We start from the raw sequence: 12,565 nt of genomic DNA, 5'->3' as shown, positions 1-12,565 counted from the left end.
AGATAATATTCCAAGATTACAACAGCTGAAGTCCTGCTTCTCAGCTTTCTACCTGGCTTCCCATATTCTCTCTTCAGGACCTGATCCCTTTTCCTTCCTATGTTGTTAGTATCAATATGTACCACCTGTAAGGTCCTGAGCTATCTAGTCAATCAGCCTTTTTTTTGGACTGAGAGTCCAGAATATGAGGCAGCAGCCCCCTGCTCCTTGCTGTGGCTCAGGTGTAATACGTTCATCTCTGGGCCAGAAGGTTGTAGGTTCGAGTCCTGATACAGGGAGAACTGATCTGTCAGGGATGTCATTTTCCTACAGACGATAATTGCCTCAAATCAAAATCAAATGTGCCACAAATCTGAAATAAGAATAAAAAATGCCATAAATATACAGCAATCCAGGCAGTATCTCCTGGAAGAGAAACAGTGTTTTAATATTTCAGGCCAGTTCTGACCTGAAATGTTCACCTAACAACATAAAGAAGCAGGAGAGGCACGAGGCCACTCTGTCCCTCCATTCAGTATAATGGCTGATCTGCCCCAAGGCCTCACTTCTTCTGTGCCAAAACACAAGATGCTGGAGGAAACTCAGTGGGTCTTTTGAGGGAAATGGACAGTCCACCTTGATGAAGCCTGAGGAAGGATATCAACCCAAAACATTGACTGTCCATTTCCCTCCGTAGCTTCTGTCTGACCCACTGAACTCCTCCAGCATCCTGTGAGCTGCTCTAGATTCCAGCATCTACTGTCTCTTGTGTTTTCATTCTTCTCTGCCTGTCCTCCAGAGACGTTTTTCGAAAATGCACCTGCTTCCTCTTTAACTCTTTCATCCTTTGCAGATGCTGCCTGATCATCTGAGTGTTACCAACCGTTTCTGATTTTTTATTAAACTGCCTCATCGGCCCACTGATGGATGTTAAAAGTTGCAGAACATTACTCTGAATAGGAGAGGGTCAAGGCCCAGGACTGGAGGGAAAGAGACCATTTAAACACAAGAGATTCTACAGGTGCTGGAAATCCACAGCAATACATGCAAAATGCTGGAGGTTCTCAGCAGGTCAGTCAGCATTTACAGAGGCAAATAAATAGTTAGAGTATCAGGCAGAGGCCCTTCATCAGGACTGGGAAGGAAGGACTTCTGCCCCTTCCTTTCCAGTCCTGATGAAGAGTTTTAGCCGGAAATGTTGACTGTTTATTCCCCTGCATAGAGAGAATTCTTTCAGAGGATGAGAGACCACAGTACTGGGTGCTGCTGTTACTGGACACTGATAAGCTGGGGTCTGTGGAACAGACTCTCATACATCTTTCTCTCTGGTGCGTTGTTTCAGGGGGAAAGGCAAGTAGGAAAAGCAGGAAAGCAAAAAGAGATGGAAGCACAAGAGACTGTAGAGGCTAGAACCTGCAGCAACAAAGAAAATGCTAGAGGAACTCAGTGGGTCGGGCAGCCTCTACGGACGTTTCACAGAAAGGTGATGATGCCCCATAAGCAGCTTGCCTCCTTCTGCCTGCCCTTCACCTACCCTGACAGGGGAAGAACAGTGGTCCTCCACAGTGTAAAGTTAAACGTGGCCTGGCCACGGTAAGCTGAACTTGGCTCAGCCACTGTATTATACCAAATAAACTATTGATCACACGGAGTGATAAAGCATTACAGTCCCTTCAGCCTATCAAGCTGTGCTGATCTCTTAACCTACTATTTAACCCTTTCCTGCTATAGAGCGTTCCATTTTTCTATCATCCATGTGCCTATCTAAGAATTTCTTAAATGATACCACGAGACAGAGGAGCAGAATTAGGTGTCCGCTCTGCCATTCAATCATGGCTGATCTTTTTCTCCCCTCCTCAGCTCCACTCCTGGCCTTCTCCCCATAACCTTTGATGCCATGTCCAATTAAGAACCTATCAATCTCTGCCGTAAATACACCCCATGACCTGGCTTCCACAGCTGTCTGTGGCAACAAATTCCATAAGTTCACCACCCTCTAGTTAAAGAAATTTCTCCACATACTGTTTTAAATGGACACGCCTCTATCCTGAGATTGTTCCCTCTTGTCCTAGACTTCCCCACCATGGGAAGCATCCTTTCCACATTTGAAAGGTTTCAATGAGATACCCCCTCCTCCTTCTAAGTTTCAGCGAGTACAGACCCAGAGCCATCAAATGTTCCTCGTATGATAACCCTTTCATTCCTGGAATGATCCTTGTGAACCCCCTCTGGACCCTCTCCAATGCCAGCACATCTTTTCTTTGATGAGGAGCCCAAAACTGTTCACAGTACTCAAGGTGAGGCCTCACCAGTACCTTATAAAGCCTCAGCATCACATCCTTGCTCTTGTATTCTAGACCTCTTGAAATGAATGCTAACATGACATTTGCCTTCCTCACCACTGACTCAATGCCCTAATGTATCTGCCTCTGTCACCGCCACTGTCAGTGTGTTCCACACACCTACCATCCTCTGTGCCAAAAACTTACTTCTGACATCCACCCTGGGAAAAATCTCTGCCTATCCACTCGACCTATGTCTCTTATCATCCTGTACATCCCTATCAAGTCATCTTTCAACCTCCTTCATGTCAAAGAGAAAAGCCTGAGCTCGCTCAACCTCTCCTCGTAAGACATGCTCTCTAATCCTGGCAGCATTGTGGTAAATCTCCCCTGCACTTCTCTAAAGCTTGCACATCTCCCTTGTAATGAGGTGACCAGTACTTAACACAATATAATATGGCAAGGAGTAATTCTGGGAAGCATTTGTAGAAGAGCAAACTACTGTATACGTCTGCTAAAATGTTTTGCTGAAATTGCCCGGCACACAGTTCAAACCAGACAGCATATACACCAGCAACACACATCAAAGTTGCTGGTGAACGCAGCAGGCCAGGCAGCATCTCTAGGAAGCGTTCACCAGCAACTTTGATGTGCTGGCCAGTGGTGTAGTGGCACCTGCACAGGAGTTCGACACGCACGAGCGGTCCTGGGTTCGAATCCGGCCGCCTACTTCCACACTTACCTGCTGGTGTGAGTCTCGAGGTAGCAACTTGGCCTTGTGAAAAATAGTCAAATGCTAAAGAAACGGCAACTTTGCCAACCGATACGGCGCAGAGAAGAACAAATAAAAAGTTACAGATACAAAAAATAATACGACATAGGAACAGAATTGCCTTCACACGGTTCCTTTTGAATCTCTTACTAACTCTTCCTTCAATTAGTCCGGACGAAGGGTCTCGGCCTGAAACGTCGACTGTACCTCTTCCTACAGATGCTGCCTGGCCTGCTGCGTTCACCAGCAACTTTGATGTGTGTTGCTTGAATTTCCAGCATCTGTAGAATTCCTAGTGTTTAAGCATATACACCAGGCAGATACTGTGTATATATATATATATATATATATATATATTTGAGTCCTATGGGACTCTGGTCCTCCTGGGAATGTAGGACATCTGTGAGATTCTTTTTCTGCATTTTGAATACTTCACTGTCAGTCACTCAGTGTAACATATGCTCTCATTTGTATTCTGAGAGCACACTATAACTTGTTACTTCCTCTGATCTGTTTTCTGTCTTACTGCTCAAATTGGTGGTGATATTTCACAGTTCTGCTTGTAAAACAACTAAGCGTGGGAGATCCCAAGTCTCCCATTCAGGCCAGTTTTTTTTTACCCTGGCCTGAGCCAATTTTCTTTGTTAACCTCCCACACATACAGGAGGCAGGAGTGACTGTGATACTCTAGGTACGCGAGTTGGTTCAAGGCTTTGTGTTTGGGGTCCTTGTCATCAGAGAGTCTGGCGTTCAGGGTCCTCATTTGTTTTCAATGGCGAGCCCTGGGGTTGATACCGGATATTGAAGCCCGGTTTGATCGGAAGTCGAAGCCCAATGGAAGGGACGTCCACCGGGGAAGTTGAAGGCCCAGTCACTGTAAGTTCAAGTTCGCTACAGGTGGGAAGTTGAAGGAGACCTGTCCTGGGGTTGAAGAACTGTCTGTGTTGGGAGGAACAGGGCTTGTTTTGCTATGATTATTTTCTTGTTGCTATGTTGTTTTAGGTGCTTGTGCTGCTCTGTGAACATTGCGGCCACGCTATGTTGGCACCGGAATGTGTGGCGACACTTGCGGGCCGCCCCAGCACATCCTTAGATTGTGTTGGTTGTCAACACAAATGATACATTTCACTGTATGTTTTGATAGACATGATAAATAAATTAATCTAAGTGGAAGAATTTCTTTCCTCCTCCTGTCCTGATATGGTACTAAATCCTCTGGATCTACAAGGCCCCAGGTTCCATTCCTCAACCTGCCAGCTTGGACTTCCTCTCTCCCCAGCTTCTTATTCTGGCTTCTTCCCCTGTCCTCTCCAGTCCTGATCAAGGGTCTTGGGCCAAAATTTTGACTGTTTATTCCACTCCATAGATGCTGCCTGAACTGCTGAGTTCCTCCAGCATTTTATCAGGCATAGAGCTGCTGCCTCACAACACCAGAGACACTGGTTCAATCCTGACCTTGGGCATTGACAGTGGGCCGTTTGCACCTTCTCCTTCTGGCTGTCGGTTTCCTTTGAGGGCTCCATTTCTTTTTCCCAGATCCTGAAGATGTGCAGATTGAGGGTGTTTCAGTTTCCTCCCATGTTCCAAAGACATACAGGTGAAGACATACAGGCGAAGACATACAGGTGAAGACATACAGGTAAAGACCGTACTATGCTTGCAACAGAAGCATGACGACACTTGCGGGCTTCCTCCAGCACATCTGGGGTGCCATGGTAGCATCATGGTCAGCGTGGCATTCTGGAGTTTGGAGTTTAATTCCAGCACCACCTGCTGAGTATCCCCGGCATTCACTGTTTGAGTTTCAGACTCCCAGGATATGAAACATTTTTTGGTTTTCTCCCATTGGTTACAAATTGCTCTCAAAATCCACCCGAGAATGGCTAGTCCTTTCACTTTCCTTGAGGATCAAAGATCAACATTATTCACCATTTACATTTGTTGCTTCCACATGCAACAATAAAACATTTAACAATTATGAAGAGTTGTATAAAAAATAAAGTTCAAGGTTAAAGTATGTATATGGAAATAAATGTGCATAAGAACATAGAAACCAGCATGTATTTGCATTATATAAATTGGTTTAAAGTGTTTGCAGTGCAGTTATGCAGGGAATAGATAGAGGGGGTATAACTGGAATGGCTGATCAGATTAACTGTCTTACAAAGTCTCTTAAATTGTCACTTAATATGCCTCATCTGTTTAAAACAATAAATCCACACACTGAGGTGAGCACAAGTTTCTCAGGATTGATAGTTGGCTCTGTTGACGTAGATGATCTCAGCCTGAAATTGTGAGTCCTCCTCCTGTATAAAGAAGAAAGCCTTGCCTGGGCTCCTGTTTCTCCCCACTATCCATTACCCTCTAGTGCCAAATACTCATCAATATACATTCCTCCTCCATACTGCAGCCTCTGCTACGTGGCAACACCAAATAAAGCCTTAGTGGCAGCATTTGCTGCCAGGAACCTAAGCCTACTGGCAGCTGAGATGAATCTATGTAAAACAATTAAAAACAGAAAGTAGCTGAACAAACAGCTTGTCAGCTTCAATTTCCAGGCTAGCGTTGAGTAGTCATGAGGAAATAGTGGAAAGTATTGGTTTCTAAATCGGTATTTTCAGAAGAGTAATCTGGGTACGTATCTACACAGTGTGCTGTACGAGAAAGGCTAAATGTATTGTCAAGGAAGCATGCCACCCTGGTCGTTCTTTGTTCTCTCTCCTGAACAGGAGAAGATACAGCAGCTTGAAAGCCCAGAAAACCAAATTCACTCTTACCCCTTCTCTTCTCTTCTCTTCACCTGTGTATCACCTCCCTCTAGTGCTACTCCTCTTTTCCTTTCTTCCTTGGTTCACTCTCCTCTCCTATCAGACACCTTCTGCTTCAGCCCTTTACCTCTTCCACCTATCACTTCCACTCCTGTCAAAAGGTTCTCAGAAAGGTTATTCATAGTCAATTGCTGCCCTACCTACACCAAAACAACATCTTGGAAAGATTTCAGTCAGGTCTTAAGGCTTATCATAGCGCAGAGTCTGCCCTGCTAAAGGTGTTCAATGATCTCCTCCCCTCTACTCTGCCATCCTGTTCTTCTTGACCTCAGTGCAGCATTCGATACTGTGGATCATGCCATTTTAATAGACTGTCTCCAGTGAGGGGTTGGTGTTGATGGCACTGCCTTGAACTGGTTCACATCCTACCTCAAAAATAGAAGCTTCTCCATCAACATAGGCAAATTTTCCTCTTCTCCAGCTAGTTTCTCCTGCGGGGTCCCACAAGGTTCCATCCTAGGTCCCATTCTTTTCTCTATATACGTGCTTCCCTTCGGTCAAATCATTCAAAAATACGACATTTCTTTCCACTGTTATGCTGACGACACACAGCTTTATCTCCCTCTTGAAACCAAACGACCAGTCAAATCTAACCAGCCTCATGAACTGCCTTGAGGACATAAAGTGTTGGATGGCACAAAACTTCTTACGGCTGAAAGCAAGTCTGAAGTTGTCCTATTTGGCCCCCTTGACTCCATCAAAGTGATTACCAACAGTCTTGGTAACCTGTCCACCCTTGTCAAACCCCATGTTAAATCCCTTGGTGTGATATTTGATTCCGCCTTTAAGTTTGACGAGCAAGTTAATGCAGTAGTAAAAGCCAGTTATTTCCAGCTTTGTACTATTGCCAAAATCAAGCAGTTTCTCTCTTTCAGAGATTTCGAGAAAGTCATCCACATCCTCATATCCTCCCACTTGGACTACTCCAACTCCCCGTATACTGGGATTAGTCAGTCGTTCCTGTCCCGTCTGCAACTGGCCCAGAACGCCACCGCCAGGCTCCTGACAGGTGCCCAGAAGAGGGACCATATTACTTCTATCCTGGCCTCTCTCCACTGGCTACCAGTATAGTTTAGAATTGATTTTAAGGTTCTCCTGTTTGTTTTTAAAGCCCTAAATGGGCTGCCCCCCCCTCCTATATCGCAGACCTACTAACCCCTTATTCTACTTCCAGGTCCCTCAGGTCGGCTGACTTGAGGCTCCTGGCTGTCCTGTGATCTAAACTTAAGTTCAGGGGTGACCACGCCTTTGCTGTTGTAGCCCGTAGACTGTGGAACAGCGTTCCCCTCCCTATCAGATCTGCTCCCCTCTATTGACTCTTTTAAATTCAGGCTCAAAACTTACCTTTATTCACTAGCGTTTGAATCCTCCTGAAATGGCTGATTTTTGGCTTGTGCTTAGGCTCATGTGTTGTTTATTTTGTGCCTATAAGCTGTGTGCCTTGTTGTTTATATCTGTATTTCTTGTACTTGTGATTTTAGTTACCTGTTATGGTTTGTACAGCACTTTGGTCAACATGGGTTGTTTTTAAATGTGCTTTATAAATAAATTTGACTTGACTTGACTTGACCTCCCTGTTTCTTACTTCATCACCCCTTCCCCCACCCACCTGCCCCCTCACCTTGTTTCACCTATCACCTTCCGGCTTGTACTCCTTCTCCTGACCCCCAGTCTTTCCTCTCCCCTTTCCTTTCCAGTCCTGATGACCGGTCTCCATCTGAAACGTCGACTGTTTGGTCCTCTACATAGACGCTGCCTGAGCTGCTGAGTTCCTCCAGCATTTTTGTGCGTGTTGCTCAGTAACGGCTTCTTCCCACTACCAGCAGACGTCTGATGCAATCACCTATTTCAAATCCCCTTCCCTCTACGGCTGCTGCATCCCCAAACCCTTAACTCTACTACTTCCAGTATTGTCACTTCAGTAATTCTAGTTTGACTTCTACAGACTGTACACCATTCTGTTGTTCTTGCACTGACCATTGTATTGATTATTACCATTTGTACCGTTTTCTTGCTGAGCTTCACACTAGTAAGGAATTGCATCCTGGTATACAGAGTCATCGAGCACTACAGCACACTGGCCCTTCAGCCCATCTAGTCCATGCCAAACTATTATTCTACCTTGTCCCATCGACCTGTACCCTGGACCATATCCCCCCATACCCCTCCCATCCAAATACTTATCCAAACTTCCCTTAAATGTTGAAATCAAACCTGTATTCACCACTTCCACTGGCAGCTTGTTCCACATTCTCACCACCCTCTGAGTGAAGAAGCTCCCCCTCATCCTCCCCTTAACCCTTAACACATGGATTCTCACCCAATCTCAGTGGAAAAAGCCTGCTTGCACTTACCCTAGCTATACCCTGTAATCTCCCCCTCAGTCTCCTACGCTCCAGGGAATGAAGTCCAAACCGACTCAACCTTTCCCTATAACCCCAGAACTGGCCAAATCGTTGTAAATTTTCTCTGGACTCTTTCAATCTTATTGATGTCTTTTCTGCACAGAAAATTCCAAAACCAAATACCATCTACAAATATGCTGACGATACAACCATTGTTGGTAGAATCTCAGGAGGTGAGGAAAGGGCGTACAGGAGTGAGATATGCCAACTAGTGGAGTGGTGCTGTAGCAACAACCTGGCACTCAATGTCAGTAAGATGGAAGAGCTGATTGTGGACTTCAGGAAGGGTAAGATGAAGGAACACATACCAATCCTCATAGAGGTATTAGAAGTGGAGAGAGTGAGCAGTTTCAAGTTCCTGGGTGTCAAGATCTCTGAGGACCTAATCTGGTCCCAACATATCGATGTAGTTATAAAGAAGGCAAGACAGCGGCTATACTTCATTTGGAGTTTGAAGAGATTTGTTATGTCAACAAATGCACTCTAAAACTTCGACAGTTGTACCGTGGAGAGCATTCTGACAGGCTGCATCACTGTCTGGTATGGAGCGGCTACTGCACAGGACCGAAAGAAGCTGCAGAAGATTGTAAATCTGGTCGGCTCCATCTTGGGCACTAGCCTACAAAGTACCCACAACAACTTTAGGTAGTGGTGTCTCAGAAAGGCAGCGTCCATTATTAAGGACCTCCAGCACCCAGGGCATGCCCTTTTCTCACTGTTACCATCAGGTAGGAGATACAGAAGCCTGAAGGCACACACTCAGCAATTCAGGAACAGCTTCTTCCCCTCTGCCATCCGATTCCTCAATGGATATTGAAGCTTTGGACACTACCTCACTTTTTTTTAATATACAGTATTTCTGTTTTTGCACATTTAAAAAAATCTAAATATATGTAATTGATTTACTTGTTTATTTATTATTATGGTTTATTTTATTTATTATTATTTCTCTCTCTCTCTGCTAGATTATATTGCATGGAACTGCTGCTGCTAAGTTAACACATTTCAGCCATGTGCCAGTGATAATAAAGCTGATTCTGATTCTGATTCTTAAAACTCTAAGTTAGGCCTCACCAATGTCTTATACAACTTCAACATATCGTTCTATAAATATAAACAATAAACTAATCCAAATGTGAATCTAAGTCTGAAAGGGGTGGTAGTGGAGCAGCTGTAAGACTTGAAGTTGTTATTGAAATTACCTGTGTTTACATAACTAGAGGTTTGTGCAGGAAGGCTTCGCAAGTAACCTAAGCAACTCTAAAGAAAGAAAGATGATAAGAAAGAGATATGTTTAAGAAGGATCTTTGAAAAAACACAAGTATTGGCCACTAATGGGAGTTTATGGAACATCGGGGATTGACAGATCAGGTACCTCGAACTCATTCCAGCAATCAATGCGATAATAATTGACCTCTATCCATTCACTTACTGTTTGTTTAAATCCAACTTGTTTGCCTTTCTGTTTAATCCTTTTTTACTCTGCACAAAGCTTTTAGCTATCTGCATATTTGGATATCTAAATTCCTTTGATCCTCTACACTGCCTAAGCACTCATAATGAGGAAGGTCGAGTTTGACTTTATATCCAGAATGTATGACCTCCCATTGCTCCATCAGCCACAATTTAATCACTCACTTCATTTGCCTTTTTCTTTATAACATTCTTATTCACAAGTTTCCCCCAGCTGGGTGCCGCCTGCAAATGTTGGGTATACCGTCTCCGAGCCTACTTCTTCGGCAAGGGCTCTTCCACCCCCACCGATGACCCCTTCTCCCGTCTTCAACCCTCCTCTTCTTCATGGACACCCCGCTCTGGTCTTCTGCCTGCTCTGGATCTCTTTATCGCTAATTGCCGACGGGACATCAACCGTCTCGACTTCACCGCACCTTGTCCCCATTCCAACCTCACTCCTTCCGAACGCTCTGCTCTCCACTCCCTCCGCACTAATCCTAACATTATTAAACCCGCCGATAAGGGGGGTGCTGTTGTAGTCTGGCGTACTGACCTCTACCTTGCCGAGGCACAGCGACAACTCGCGGATACCTCCTCTTATTTACCCCTCGATCGTGACCCCACTAAGGAGCACCAGGCCATTGTCTCCCACACCATCACCAAATTTATCCGCTCAGGGGATCTCCCATCCACTGCTACCAACCTTATAGTTCCCATACCCCACACTTCCCATTTCTACCTCCTACCCAAGATCCACAAACCTGCCTGTCCTGGCCGACCTATTGTCTCAGCTTGCTCCTGCCCCACTGAACTCATTTCTGCATACCTCGACACTGTTTTATCACCCCTTGTTCAATCCCTTCCGACCTATGTTCTTGACACTTCTCACGTTCTTAAACTTTTCGATGATTTTAAGTTCCCTGGCCCCCACCGCTTTATTTTCACCATGGATGTCCAGTCCTTATATACTTCCATCACCCATCAGGAAGGTCTTAAAGCTCTACGCTTCTTTTTGGATTCCAGACCTAATCAGTTCCCCTCTACCACCACTCTGCTCCATCTAGCGGAATTAGTCCTTACTCTTAATAATTTCTCCTTTGGCTCCTCCCACTTCCTCAAAACTAAAGGTGTAGCTATGGGCACCCGTATGGGTCCTAGCTATGCCTGCCTTCTTGTTGGGTTTGTGGAATAATCTATGTTCCGTGCCTATTCTGGTATCTGTCCCCCACTTTTCCTTCGCTACATCGATGACTGCATTGGCGCTGCTTCCTGCACGCATGCAGAACCCGTTGACTTTATTAACTTTGCCTCCAACTTTCACCCTGCCCTCAAGTTTACCTGGTCCATTTCCGACACCTCCCTCCCCTTTCTAGATCTTTCTGTCTCTGCCTCTGGAGACGGCTTATCCACTGATGTCTACTATAAGCCTACTGACTCTCATAGTTATCTGGACTATTCCTCTTCTCACCCTGTCTCTTGCAAAAACGCCATCCCCTTCTCGCAATTCCTCCGTCTCCGCCGCATCTGCTCTCAGGATGAGGCTTTTCATTCTAGGACGAGGGAGATGTCTTCCCTTTTTTAAAGAAAGGGGCTTCCCTTCTTCCACTATCAACTCTGCTCTTAAACGCATCTCCCCCATTTCACGTACATCTGCTCTCACTCCATCCTCCCGCCACCCCACTAGGAATAGGGTTCCCCTGGTCCTCACCTACCACCCCACCAGCCTCCGGGTCCAACATATTATTCTCCGTAACTTCCGCCACCTCCAACGGGATCCCACCACTAAGCACATCTTTCCCTCCCCCCCTCTCTCTGCATTCCGCAGGGATCGCTCCCTACACAACTCCCTTGTCCATTCATTCCCCCCCATCCCTCCCCACTGATCTCCCTCCTGGCACTTATCCGTGTGAGCGGAACAAGTGCTACACATGCCCTTACACTTCCTCCCTCACCACCATTCAGGGCCCCAAACAGTCCTTCCAGGTGAGGCAACACTTCACCTGTGAGTCGACTGGAGTGATATACTGCGTCCGGTGCTCCCGATGTGGCCTTTTATATATTGGCGAGACCCGACGCAGACTGGGAGACCGCTTTGCTGAACATCTACGCTCTGTCCACCAGAGAAAGCAGGATCTCCCAGTGGCCACACATTTTAATTCCACATCCCATTCCCATTCTGACATGTCTATCCACGGCCTCCTCTACTGTAAAGATGAAGCCACACTCAGGTTGGAGGAACAACACCTTATATTCCATCTGGGTAGCCTCCAACCTGATGGCATGAACATCGACTTCTCTAACTTCCGCTAAGGCCCCACCTCTCCCTCGTATCCCATCTGTTACTCATTTTTATGCACACATTCTTTCTCTCACTCTTCTTTTTCTCCCTCTGTCCCTCTGAATATACCTCTTGCCCATCCTCTGGGTCCCCCCCCCTTGTCTTTCTTCCCGGACCTCCTGTCCCATGACCCTCCCGTATCCCCTTTTGCCAATCACCTGTCCAGCTCTTGGCTCCATCCCTCCCCCTCCTGTCTTCTCCTATCATTTTGGATCTCCCCCTCCCCCTCCAACTTTCAAATCCCTTACTCACTCTTCCTTCAGTTAGTCCTGACGAAGGGTCTCGGCCTGAAACGTCGACTGCACCTCTTCCTACAGATGCTGCCTGGCCTGCTGCGTTCACCAGCAACTTTGATGTGTGTTGCTTGGGTATACCACTCTACGTTTTTCATCCTAATAAAAATAGTTAAAAATGCTAAGGCCCAAGGAGCTAAGGCTTAAGAATGGTACTCTGCAGAGAATACCATTCTTCAAAGCTCACAACTCAACAGTGCACCTTGTAATCTC

This window comes from Mobula birostris, chromosome 16 (genome assembly GCF_030028105.1).
Source record: "Mobula birostris isolate sMobBir1 chromosome 16, sMobBir1.hap1, whole genome shotgun sequence".
NCBI lineage: Eukaryota > Metazoa > Chordata > Chondrichthyes > Myliobatiformes > Myliobatidae > Mobula > Mobula birostris.
This window is presented reverse-complemented; position numbering follows the sequence as displayed.